This window comes from Argiope bruennichi, chromosome X1, assembly GCF_947563725.1.
Source record: "Argiope bruennichi chromosome X1, qqArgBrue1.1, whole genome shotgun sequence".
In the NCBI taxonomy this organism is placed as follows: domain Eukaryota; kingdom Metazoa; phylum Arthropoda; class Arachnida; order Araneae; family Araneidae; genus Argiope; species Argiope bruennichi.
This window is the reverse complement of record NC_079162.1, coordinates 2,688,207-2,701,430: the sequence shown is the minus strand read 5'-3', so window position 1 is coordinate 2,701,430 and position 13,224 is coordinate 2,688,207. Positions and strand designations below refer to the sequence as shown.

At 30.5% G+C, this 13,224-nt stretch overlaps 1 long non-coding RNA gene across 1 annotated transcript in view; it reads right to left on the bottom strand.

Annotated features, from left to right (window-relative positions):
• LOC129958837 (uncharacterized) overlaps positions 1-13,224 on the bottom strand; it is a 50,610-nt gene that overhangs the window by 937 nt on the left and 36,449 nt on the right. The gene's annotated exons all lie outside the window — the stretch shown is intronic.

Below are 13,224 nucleotides of genomic sequence, written 5' to 3'. Positions count from 1 at the left end.
TTAACACTTAACAAGAAGTGAAAGTCACAACACGATAAGGATTGGCCAAATACCAGCTCGCGATCTATCTATGTGCTATGCGAGTATGGTTTAGATTTTTGTTAATTACTTTCTTAAATATTTACCTCATAAAACAGGAATACGTCTCATGAACGAGAATTCTACAATGATATTTCAGTAGCGGGTGCTGTCGACAAGAAGCAAGCCATAAACAAACTAAACTTTCATATCATTAATAAATATAGAGACAGAAACCGCACAACGGATTTATCTGCCTTTGTGGGAAAATAAGCGTGTTCACCGACTGATACTTATTTAAATGGAGAAAGTTTATAATCAGTTTGAACCAGACTTCAAAAATTTAGAGAGTCGTACTTACATTTGGACTACCAGAAAAATTCAATGTTAATTACTTACACAACTTCTGTTTTAATTATAATTGATATCCTACGGCAAAGTTATTTTCCTGTGAAGTTTAATTCCTTTCACAACTACGATAAATGCTTTCAAATCAATAAGCCTAAATATAATTCATCATATAGCAATGCAATGGATACACAATTTTTAATCGCATTATTACGGTAAACCGACAGCTAGCGAGTTCATAGAATAAAGTAGATTTGTGAAAATTCTATCAGGGCAAGTTGTTTGCTCATAGTGAATAAAATTATTTTAAATAGAAACAATCACCGAGTCCTTTCGGTTTCGAGCTACCACATACAGCACATAATTATTCTTCGGTGATAAGTACACAATAAAAAATATATTTAAAATTTTAAAAAATGAAATAAATATTTACGGAAGTTAAAATGATTTTCCCCAAAACGACAGAAGCCAATTATAGTACAAAAACCTTAGCGCAAGGCTTTCAAAAAATTAGCTAGAATTTTTATTTAATTCTTTCTCCAATTTTAATAATTTAAGAAACATTTAGCATATTTAATTATACTTTTATATATATTTAAATATGTTTATTTCCTCAACTGTAGAAATAAGATGCATTTCTTTCCTGTTCGCGTGCATTATAGTTGCTACAATTAATAAAAAAAAAATATACAAAAGATGAATTGAACTTCGAACACTATCGAGCTACCACTATTCGAACTAGAAGAAGGAACCTTTAAATAGAAATTAATAAATAATATTCTTTCATTCCAAACATGAACTGTATTTTTTATAGAGAATGCAATGCGATCTTTTAAAATATACAGCTTAATTTTTAACACAATCTATTTTTAAAAATCTTGAAAAATTGATTACTTTTAAAATTTGATATTGTATTTTCATCAATATTTGTGAGATAAAACTATAAAGGAGAGAAAATAAAAGATTTCCAAGCAGATTTTATGAATTTATTCATCGGCATTTATTTTATTAAACTGCGATTGAGATTCGAAGAAATATCTCCAACATTCAGATATTATAGATAAAAAAAATGCCCATTAAAATAGAATTCAAAATTTTGTTACACATTTTACAAACTAAATTTATTCAAAACACTTCAAAATAAGAGTGATATTTTCTATTTTACTTAACGTTAGATTGAATATTAAAGATATAGATATGTATTAATGATATAGATATGAAATGTGTATCTTCAATAGAATAAAAACTTTTCTTCTAAATATTTATGCCATAATACTTAATTTAAGCACTAGCCATAGCTCAGAAGGTAATAAAACCTATGCAAGAAATGCATTCCCCAGTTCGTTCCAACTTTTAATCCAATTTTATTGAAGATTGTGGAAACATTTGACCTGTAATAACACTTGAATACAGCATCGCATTCCTTACCACACTGTAACAATAAAAGTGCGAATTTATTATAATTCTTAAATGAAATTTGACAAATTAACCCTTTGCATTTGGAAAAGTAACTACATGCATAAATATATATCTAATGTTTACCTTTGCGAAAAATAAACACAATTGTTTTGATAGAATATCCACGAAAAATTAATTCTACATCATTTTACTACTCTTGAATATTCAAGCAATCAAAAGTGAAAAATATCTATAGCAGGTAAAAGTTTCCGTACGGAAGACAAAAATAAAAATAAATTAGCATTATTTCTAAACTTTGTTTTTTATCTTTGTAAATTACTTATATATGGTAAATATTAAGAGGGAGTTTCATAATAAATTTATATTTTTACAAAACGCAGCAAGTTTTTCTGTGTGCAAGTTTTAAGATAACTGATGAAGTAACATGGAAAAAAAGTTTCCGCACGCAATATAATAATTCTTCCTGACGTATTCTATAACTGGCTAGCAGTAAATATTCGAAATTTGATGGTTTCTCAGAGTGAAGAATACGACATAGCAACAGTTGTTTAATTCCAATTTGTAGAAGATCGTCTTAAAATGGAAGTTCAGAAATCTATTCGAGAGTTAGTGATTCGGTTATTAAAAGATGGATTATTTATGAAAAAATTAGTGAAATCATTAACAAACCAAAATCTACATTGCAGTATATTATTAAAAAAATACCGTGAGCTGTAAACATTTAAAGATAGAGATCGATCTGGAAAGACCTGTGTAGTTAAATTGCTTGCATAATAGAAATATGTGCAAGGGGCAATATAATCCCACCGATTAATGCAACTGATTTAATTATTGATTACAATATCAAAGTCGCACCTCAAATGGTGAGAAATGTCATTAAAAAAGGATTGTAATGGGCATGCGGCCAGTAAGAAGCCTGTTATAAGTCCCTGCAACAGAAAAGTGTCTCGAATTTACAAAGAAGCATATAAGTAAGCCTCTTATTTTTGGGAACCTGTAATTTTAAAAATGAATCAAAATTCCATATCCGTAGGTCAGATGGTCGAGTTATGGTCCGGAGGAATCAAAGCAATATATGTTAATTAGGAATTTATGTGGAACTGTTAAGCATGGTGATGGCGGGAACATGGTATGGGGGTGTATGAGTGCTGCTGGTGTCAGACATTTGTTTTCTAGTGATAAATATGGATAGATACATATATCTTGACATTTTAAAACAAAATGTTTTCACCGTTGCAGAAAATTGTCCTTTGGAACTAACTTTACTTTACAGCAGGACAACGATCCTGAGCACACCTCTAAGATATGTCAACAGTAATGTCTCGCATAATATTAAACAACAGCTTCATAGCTCTCCCTAGTCTCAAGATTTAAGGCCTATAGAACATTTATGGGAAAAAATCAGTCATGAACTAAAAGAATATGACACAAAGAACAAGGTTGAACTCAAAGCCATTCAAGACATTTGGAACAGTATTTCTCCAGACACAACAACAACAACAAAAAACTTGGAGGTGAAGTCACAACGTTTGAGAGAATGATAAAGCTCAAAGGAAGGCCTACCGATTATTAAATGCAAGTTGGTCAGCACGAAAAAGACCTTAAATGTACTATGCAAATACCGTACGGAAACTTTTTTTGTTCCTTATTAGTGGCATTTTCTGATTCTTTCAATTTACGTATTTAATTTTCTCCGTAGTTTTTCCTTTATAAAATTCATAAATGATAAATAAAATTGTGTTAAACCAATTTTCAAATTTTCATTTTCATAACAAAATACTTAGTGTCAAAAATTAAACTTTCATTAATAGTCATAACTGCGTACGGAAACATTTTTAACCTCTGTATATATGAAACGTCAAAATGATGCAACGGTTTGATTTGTGCCAGAGAAGAGCCATCAGAGTGCAAAGGTTCAAAAAGCCTTAATCTATAAAAAATTAAATACAAATTATTTCACGTTTAATCTTTTGCCTCACAAGTATAACTATATTTGTTAATCACTCTGATACATAGGAAAATTTAAGTCTAGTTTACATACATTTCAAATAGAAAAAAGACGAACGTAGTTTGTCATCCCATGTTAAACATTCCAGTTTTAAGCGGCAGGTGGAATACACATAAAAACGAATTTTGCCCAAAAATATCTTTTTAAAAATATTTTCTCGTATTCATAATTACAAAAATACAGAACACTAGACACTTAAAAATATGCTTTCACGAAAAGTGATTTTGCAAATAGTGAAAAGTGATTTTACAAAAAATATTGCTTAGTCCTAGCATCAAACATATTCTCAAAAAGAAATAAAAAAGATACTGAATTCAAATAATTTTAGATTTCAGTTTCATATAGCCCTACAATAATTACAAGACTGAAAATAGTGTTTCACTGCTGGATTTTGAATCAGAAATAGTCATATTACTTTTAACCCTCTGACTGCGTAATTTTTTAAAATTACTATTTATTACTATTGCAAATAAGTTTAAATAATTTAAGTTTTAAATAAAGGGAATTGATACTTTATCTTTAAGATTACAGACCGTGTAACATAAACACTCTAAACTTCCAAAAGCACGGGACGCAATTGAAAATGGACTGACTGTCAATCCTCTGGAATCACGGGATAAGCAACTGGAGGGTTAAAATCAGATTTTGAAACATGGCATTTAATTATTGGTAGTTATAGGCAAGGTAAAAAGGTTTTGTAAAAAAAATAATAATAAAAGGAAACAACTTTTAAAGTTAGCAATTAAGATTACAAAAATAGATATTTTTTCTTTCGATAAAAGGCCGTTTTTGGGAGAACTATGGTGTAAAATTAAAACATTTACACAAAGATACAAAACTGCAGTAGCCAAAAACAAAGAAGAATGGGACTGTTCCTTTCTTATCCACGTGCTCTGTAATCTAATAATATATTAATCTCCCTTTATAAAATTACTGACCTTCGGTAACACCGCGATTCGCACGAGCATCTAGATTCTTATTTTCAGCAACTAGATTTTCTGCTTCATAGTACAGTAAAGAAAAACATCGGACATCTTTTTTTCTAACCGATTAAAATCCAGATTCTACCAAAGACAATTTTAGTCACAAGATCACATACCAAATTTCATTTAATTATAAACCTCTGCTATTGGGAGTCGTCCCATTTACCTGCATGTGAATGTACTGATTGATTGACGGTCAAAGCTTTGACAGATTTTGTTCAAATTTTGATACTAATTTATGCTTCAGATACAAATTCTGCATATTAAAATTTATCTATCGCTTTGTGTTTAGTTATTTTGTTCACCTGCATTAGGACAGTATAGATACATTAACGTCCAGTTTTAAAGCAATACCAGGACTATTTTGGAACGGACCTCGTCATTTTGAACCTCGGTCAGAAGACGACACCTGAGATGAAGACAGAAATTACGACGACACCTACCCTCTCCAAACTTCTCCACCACTCCCGTGGGAGAACGTTTGGTTCTGACGGATTTAACGTGCGCCAGACCCACTTACACGATGGTTCTTCGGTGGAATCGGCCTGAAACCTTCCGGTTCCGAAGCCGTGACATTACCACCTTTGCATTCAGAGAGACAACCAGCCAGAATTTCTGCGTCGATTTGGAGCAAAGTTCGGTAGAATTTTTTAAAAATTCGTATTAAGATCACACATAAAATTTAAACCATTAAAAACGCTTTTGTGTTATCGTGTTCAGTGACCGGCAAGCAGAGAGACGCCAGGTAGACGTCATTCCAACGTTGGAGGGAGGGGTGAGGGGAAGGAAATCTCATGTTCGATTTTCTTTGCATATATCATATACGAGAACGTAAAAATGGAACAGCTGTATACTGGAGTATTTACTATCGCTTCTTTACAAAAACTAGGATTATTTTTAAATTAATAAGTTGTTTAATTAAGTGGATTAACATAAAAAGTATTTCGAAATTTTCTATTATGCTCAACAATTTATTTCGTACAATCGAGCAACATGAAATAAGAAAATAAGAATAAGAAAAAAATATGATATTATAATTCTTCACGTTTTGCTACTATTGCTCGCTTCTAATTGGGCAAACAAGCAAGCTTATTTTGTATTAATTTCATGATTGAAAATTAGTTAGAAATCTACAAATTTGGTTTAAAGATCTCACACCGCATTTAAGTACATTATAAATGGAATAAGAATTTTAATCGACTTGTATCTTTTCTATACTTACGTTTTGACAATTTTTGCTAAGATCCATATTTTGATTTACAAATATACTTTCAACTACGTAGCTTTCAACTTATAAAAGCAACTTTAAATAATAAACATCAAAAGGTTTTAATTTAAATTTCTTAATCTTAGAAGTCATTGCATTATTGAACGCAAAAGTAAATACTCTATTGAATTGTTAAAAATTCGAACATTAAAATTTATTACTTCATATTTCGACCAACCCGATTCCGAAAGAGGAATTTATAGAATTAAATATGTCAGTCTGATTCAAAAATGGAAACTAGCATATGGCTTTCACAGACATTACAGATCACTTAAATTTCGATCAAATCGGTCAAAATTAAATGCAATTGTGAAAGTGCAATTATCCTGTAAGTGCAATTATCCTGCAAGTATCCTGTAAGGATTTACAGGACAAAATTCTTAGCACCGAATTTAGGAAATATAAGACATTGTATTAGAGAGAGAGAAAGAAAAATTTAAGTAAAAGTAGTCATTTTACTTGAAAAATTTTTTAATTTTCAATATACAGTCAAAAGGTAAATGGTAATTTGTAATACTTTAATGACTTGTATGACATATGATTGCAATGGTAAATTCATTAAACGCTTTACTTTAAATTACTTACACGCTTACTGAAGAATTTAGTTTTTCGATGGGCGAACCCCACGTGTCAGGTATGTTTACTACAGCCGCAATCTTTAGATGTTTTATTACCAGTTTTTTTTTATAGTTTCTTATAATTACATATTTAGCTTTAGACGAAATTCCTATCAAAGAAAAATCAGTCCCAGAAATAAAAGAAAAGTCCTAGATGGCCATAGCATCACCCGTCAAAATATTTATCAAAATTTTCAAGTCACCGAAAATATTTATACAAATAATTTATCAGAATAAACCAGGAGAATGCGTAAGATGGAATTAAGATATCTGAACTACAGGAAATAAAAGACGAAATCGTACTGTCTGACGCCCCAAGAAGAAACACCTGTATAAATTATTAAAAGCTTTCGTTCAAACCATTATAAGGATGAAAAAAGAATGAAGAGATTACAATTCTTTAAAATACCTGGAATTTATGGGCTTAGCTATTACAGAACAGAAATGCTATTATTTAATTTTTATTTCTTTGAGAAATTAAAGAAACATGTATGATTATTTCAATATCTGCAATATCACAACTTCTGTAACAAAGGTACAAATCGAAACCTACAGAACTTCAATTATAACTGCAATGTGTTTTAAAAGTGCCAGTTTTTACCATAATAATTGGCATTGCAAATGCAATTCCCGCTGCATCAAATTCAATAGCAGGCATTCCACCATTCATTGACAAATTCAAGAAAAACAACAGAAAAGCATTTGTAAAAAGAAAAGCCAGTTAGTTTCGTGGTGGGTATAAACGCACTTATCATTCCCCTAGAAAATACACTTCCTCCTTGATAAACAAGAAAATTTGAGAGAATTTTGCTATTTTCCATATCAAAATATCACAAAACAAAAGACCAAGGTTGGAAATCAAACAGAAAGCTAAAAACTCGTAACCAGACGAAAAGAGTTTACTGGATATCAAATATAATAAAAAAATATTTGGAAGTATTTAAAGAAATGCAATCATAATGAAAAACAAATGAAGAAAAACTGATCGATACTCTGATTACGTAATTTTTTAAAATCAATATTTAGATGCGTTGTTCGCAAATAAGTTAAAAAAATTTTCAAACAAAGTGACTTGATACTATATATTACACGATAATAATATGACATAATAAAAATCGAATCGTAAAAAGACACACTAAACGGGATGCAACAACAACAATGGACTGATTGCTAACCCGCGGAAATATCGGGATAAGCAGCTGGAGGGTTAATTCACTAATGGAATAGTTCTTATAACTTTATACCTATCGTTAACTACTAGACCTGCTACGACTGGCCTCTCGGAAGCAATAGGAAATCCTCGAAAACTTACAATTTCAGAAAAATTATTTTCGTCTCCCTCTTCTATTCCTGAAGATGAAGCTCTCTTACCCCTCCTGCTTCATCAGAGCCTGTAATTCAGTTAACAATCCAGTTCATTTCTCCCACCACAAGTATAGCAAAAGCCCATGCCATCTGGAAGTGCAAAGCTTCCCACAATCAGCCCTCACAAGAGATACTTTTTCCGCAAGTAGATACTCTTTAAACGTCATCTAAGTGTAAAAAGATGAGCTGAAATTAACGTAAATTATCTACCCGCAGTTACCATTGCACTCTTACAAAACGTAGGTTCAGAACTGCTTCTTAATGAGTCTTCGTAATTGCTCTCCTGCAAATCAGTGTTTTCAGAAATATTGTTTTCAGAATATATTTTGATATTTATGCACAATGTAATCTTGAAATCAAGCAATTTACTTCTGATTTTTCCTACACATTACAGGGCATTGAATTATTCCCCAATATATATTAATATAACTATGAAAATATGTGTTAAATCAGATCATTGTTACGTAAGCATATTGCTCCGCCTCTCACTTATAACGCCCTCAAGCGGTATATGTGAAAAACAATCAGATTTCTAAATTGATAGATGTAGCAGCAACGCCGAAAGGCAAAGCTCAAAGGAACTCCCGAAAGAGGAGAAACAAAATCTTTAAAATTCTAAAAAGGTCCGTCATTGTTGAACCTCTCCATTCTGGCCCTAGCGAGACGGATTAGCGAAAATATGGATAAAAATAAAGCTGAAACAGCCAAAGAGTTAAATAGCATCCGTGGAAGAATAAAAGCCTAATTAACAAGTATTAAGAGGTTTGTTAAAAGTAGTTCAACGGTTGAAGAAGAAAAATTTATATTCAGCTGCCATCAGCTGGCAGTAATAAATGAATTAGAAATTTTATTCAAGGATTATTTAGAAATCAACGAAGAAGAAACACTAATCCAGAAGTGCGATCAAGAATTGTTGGATATCAAAGAAGAAAGAAACGAAATAGTGGTAAATTTGAAATGCTTATGCTCAAAAGTATTTTATTAGAGTCTATATACAACCCGCTTCCATTTAATGAAATTTTCTACAGGACTCCGACTTCAAACGGCATTTGCGTGTTATTTAAACTCGCCTTTGTGAAAGATATTCTCTATTCAACGAAGTTCAGCTCGACTCATTTTTATTCCAATATTTGGCGATTTTTCATTTGTCAATTCCTAATAGAACCAAACAAACCGACTGCTGTAAAAAGAATGGCATTTTCTAATACGCAATAACTCTCATTATTTTCTTTACACTGATTGCAAACTCCTCTTCGATGCTAAGACAGACTGCGAAATGTTACGAAGTATAACGATACTACAGTGAGTTATGAAAATTGTAACGAAGTATTTATTTAAAAAATAAATGCCAGCGTCTCAATTTCGAAAGAGAATATTAGCATTATTCTTAACATAGTACAAGGTACGATTAAAATTTTTTCCATAATTAAGGATACGCGCTAAACGCTAAAAATTGCGCAACTAAGACTGATTTTTTTTTTTAAATTCCTTTAATTTAATTCCTGTATAGCGAATTGGAAACCGGACGTTATTAATACATGTCATCCAGGATAAAGAACAGTTATAAAGAATAATTACTGAAGATCTAAATCGAATCTAATTTCATATTATTCTTTACACTACTTGAACGTAAATACTTAACTCCCAGACAGCAACATTATAAAAAGGAAGCCTAGGAATCTTTCTTCGTAATTTACTACAAGAGCGAAAGAATGCAATGACAATTTACAGTCGCTTATTTACTTTTCTACCGAACTTAAATTCAGAGACAGTGGCTCGCTTAAAATTGTGTTCATTTTATTGCATTGACTCTCTAAATCTTGAATTTCACAAAATTTTCTTGACATTGATATTCGTAATCCTAAATATTTTAAAATGCCTTAGAATACTTGTAAAATTAGTTTTTAATATAATTTCAATGTTCTTAAACGCTTAGAACTTTCAAAACTTCTTTTTTATTATTATTTTGTGTCAAGCCGCACTGCAACTGATGATCTTGCAATGAAGAATATCTTAGAACAAATAAAAATAGAGATATACTCAAACTTTTTGTCTAAACATGGTACGATCACCGAAATATAATGAAATTTTTATGTAATTCCGCATCTAACTTAAGACTAATTGCTTGACTAGATAAATATGCTTCACTTTATAAAAAGGAAATATAAAATTAGTACAGCTCATTCAATTCAGATTTCTTTATAAATTAACGTAAAGATATATTTTTCTTATTCTTTTTAGTAATATAAAAAATCAATAATTAATAAAGAGGATAACTTTTGTAGAATACGTCGAAATCGAATTGTATTTGTAAAATTAAAATCGAATGAGCTTTGCTTATTTTCAAGGAGCTCTTCAGAATTGACACTATTGAGTTGCATGGCCTGCATTTCTGTTTTGATAAATTATTCGAAGTGCCATTTTAACAGACAAGGAAGGAGTGAAAGATTTATAACCTTGAAGAAACTTGACATTAAACGTGCAGGTAATTTGAATAAAAGCGAACATCCATATCAAAATATCAAGCTTCAATGCAATTTGATTCGCCGTTTTTAGTGTGCAAAGGAATAGTTTCTTTTCGAACAGTGGCGTTTCTTTTCGAAAGATTCTCATATTTATTAACAGAATATTGTCATTTGGGTCAATTTGGTTCAGAACTGTCTAGTGAAAAGTTCCATCTATTCTCATATAATATAAGAGAAACTTCAAAATTCTTTTGTATATGATTAGCTCTTCTTGAAGCACTTCGTCAAGGATAGTAACCATTCCTTCTACACGCCTTTAATACCTATCTGCGCGCCGAACTCACAACATTGTAAAGGGACATTGGTATAATCTCTTCTCTCACTGCTAATATTTTCTAAGAAAAAAAAGACGTTACTTCTTCATATATTATATATTTATCAGCGTTTTTACGACTTTCTAGACATTAATTATTACATTTTTCTATGAACAATAAGCCAAACAAAATATGATTAGGAAAGAATTCAATGCATTGAAATGAGACAAAGAATCATTTCAATATCTCCAATTTAAAATAATTTGATTTCTTAGCAGTTTTGATTGTGCAATATTGAATAGTAAATATTACAATCAAATGATTTTTTTAAAAATTCATTTTAATTTCAAGATCAACATGTTAATCGGCGAGTTATGTGGCGGGATACATTTATTGTTTATTAGATAATTTATTCTTCTTTCGAGTTATTATGTAATTACTGCATCGATAAAATTAAAAATATCGATATGGCAAATAAATTCTGTTTTAATAGTATCAAAAATAGTACTTATAGTACTCTAAAAAAATGGAATGTTGCCTTTTCTACCCTCTGGGGTTTATAGCTTTGTGGCGCAGATCTGAAACACAGACATCTAAATTTTTAACTCTTGACGTTAAAATCCTTTCAAAATTAAATACAAGTATTTTCTTTATTTCAACACGAAATAAATGCGCGACACTTCTATTATAACTCCATATCAGAAAGTATATACTATGTAACATAATGATAAAATCATGGGGTATATATTAATGATTACATTATTGCACCGCGTTGCTCATATCTGTACGTTTGGCTACCATTACCAGAATAAGCATTCTGCGTTGCTGCTGATCAGGATGTAAAAATCTTAAAAAATATAGCTTCACCGAAATGTGATAAAAATAGTATAAGGGGTATTACTTTTCCGAAAAACTATATCATAAAAAGAAAAATTAAAATAGAGTTTGAGATGTGCATGGTATACAAAATATTATCGTTTAGGAAAGAGTTGCATGCATATTATTCACTTGCTATGAAACTATTCATTTCACTTTCATATGAAAAAAGCGAGTTTTATTCATAACTGCTCCGAAACTCTTAGTGATGTTTAACCTCCAGAGTTAGAGGGAAATCATGCAGAAAATATTTTCCCCAGTAGATTTAATTTCGCGAATCTAATTTGTAAATTAATTATTGGATTAAATTTTAAATGAACTAAAAAAATTTCTGAACTGTAATCACGACTGTTCAGAAGATAACTGCTGAGATAAATCAGAACTCTAAAAGAGTTGAACTCTAAATTCTTTCTTAGCATACAGTAAAAAACCATGAGATATTTAGAAATAGTGTTTTGTTTTATGATTGCAAATGCTGCATATGATATTTACGAAAGGAAAAAAGAACTTTTCATTTTAAAATTATCATTTAGCCAAAGAAGATAAGTATTTGAGAAAATTAAATTTTCAATCTTCATATTCCATTTCTGATGTTTCGATTTAACCGCATTTCAACATGCGCAGATTCAAAAAAAACCGTATGAAATTTCATTCATTGTATAAAAATATTTAAGGTAAGATCAATGGATAATTCAACTAAAGAAGAAAATTTTCTCAAGTTCAAATAAAAATAATTATCCAAGTAACGTGATGTGGTCTAATCAAAATGTAATGCTAATCATCTGCCTATGAATCACTAACCTGTCGATCCTTTTTTTTTTCACATTGTGGTAATAATTTCTATTTTTAATTACTTCTTTAGAGAATGAAATTTAGTTTAATTTCCCATTAAGAAGATATAGAAATTGTGAACTGCAGTCAGATGAAAAGGATGAGACGCGAGCTGGAATCTCTGCCAGCGCCAATGGGAGAAACTAAAGATTTAGCGAGTACTAGACCAACTAATACTACGGCTCTTCGGTTGAATCAAATCTCGAAATTGAAACATTCCCGCTCCGATGGCGAAATCCTACCACTAGAACATCGCTGTCTTTCACAAAATAAAGAAACTGGTTAAAGTTTTCAGGTTTCTTTTCACCAGAAGTCTAAAAATTTATTAAAGTGAATGAGATATTTCCACCAGAAATTAAATATTAAAAAAATGCCCGACATTATTAATATGATACAGACATATTGCAAAGAATCAGAATCTTATAAAAATAGAAGCATATATTAAATTTCCAATTTGAAAATAAAAAAAAATTCAGAACAGTATTATTTATTGACCATGTATTAATAACCTATTATAACACTTAAATAAAGAAGAGACCATAATAAAGGGCTTTATTTTAGTGTTATATATCAAGCTAAATGTCGAATTCGTGACCTATCAAACGAAAGGCCAGCATTTCATTTTGATAAACTTTTGTAGAAAATGAATCAAATTTTTTTTAAGAATATTTTTGTTGATGATTCAGAACTATGCATAATTTTAATTGATGGAT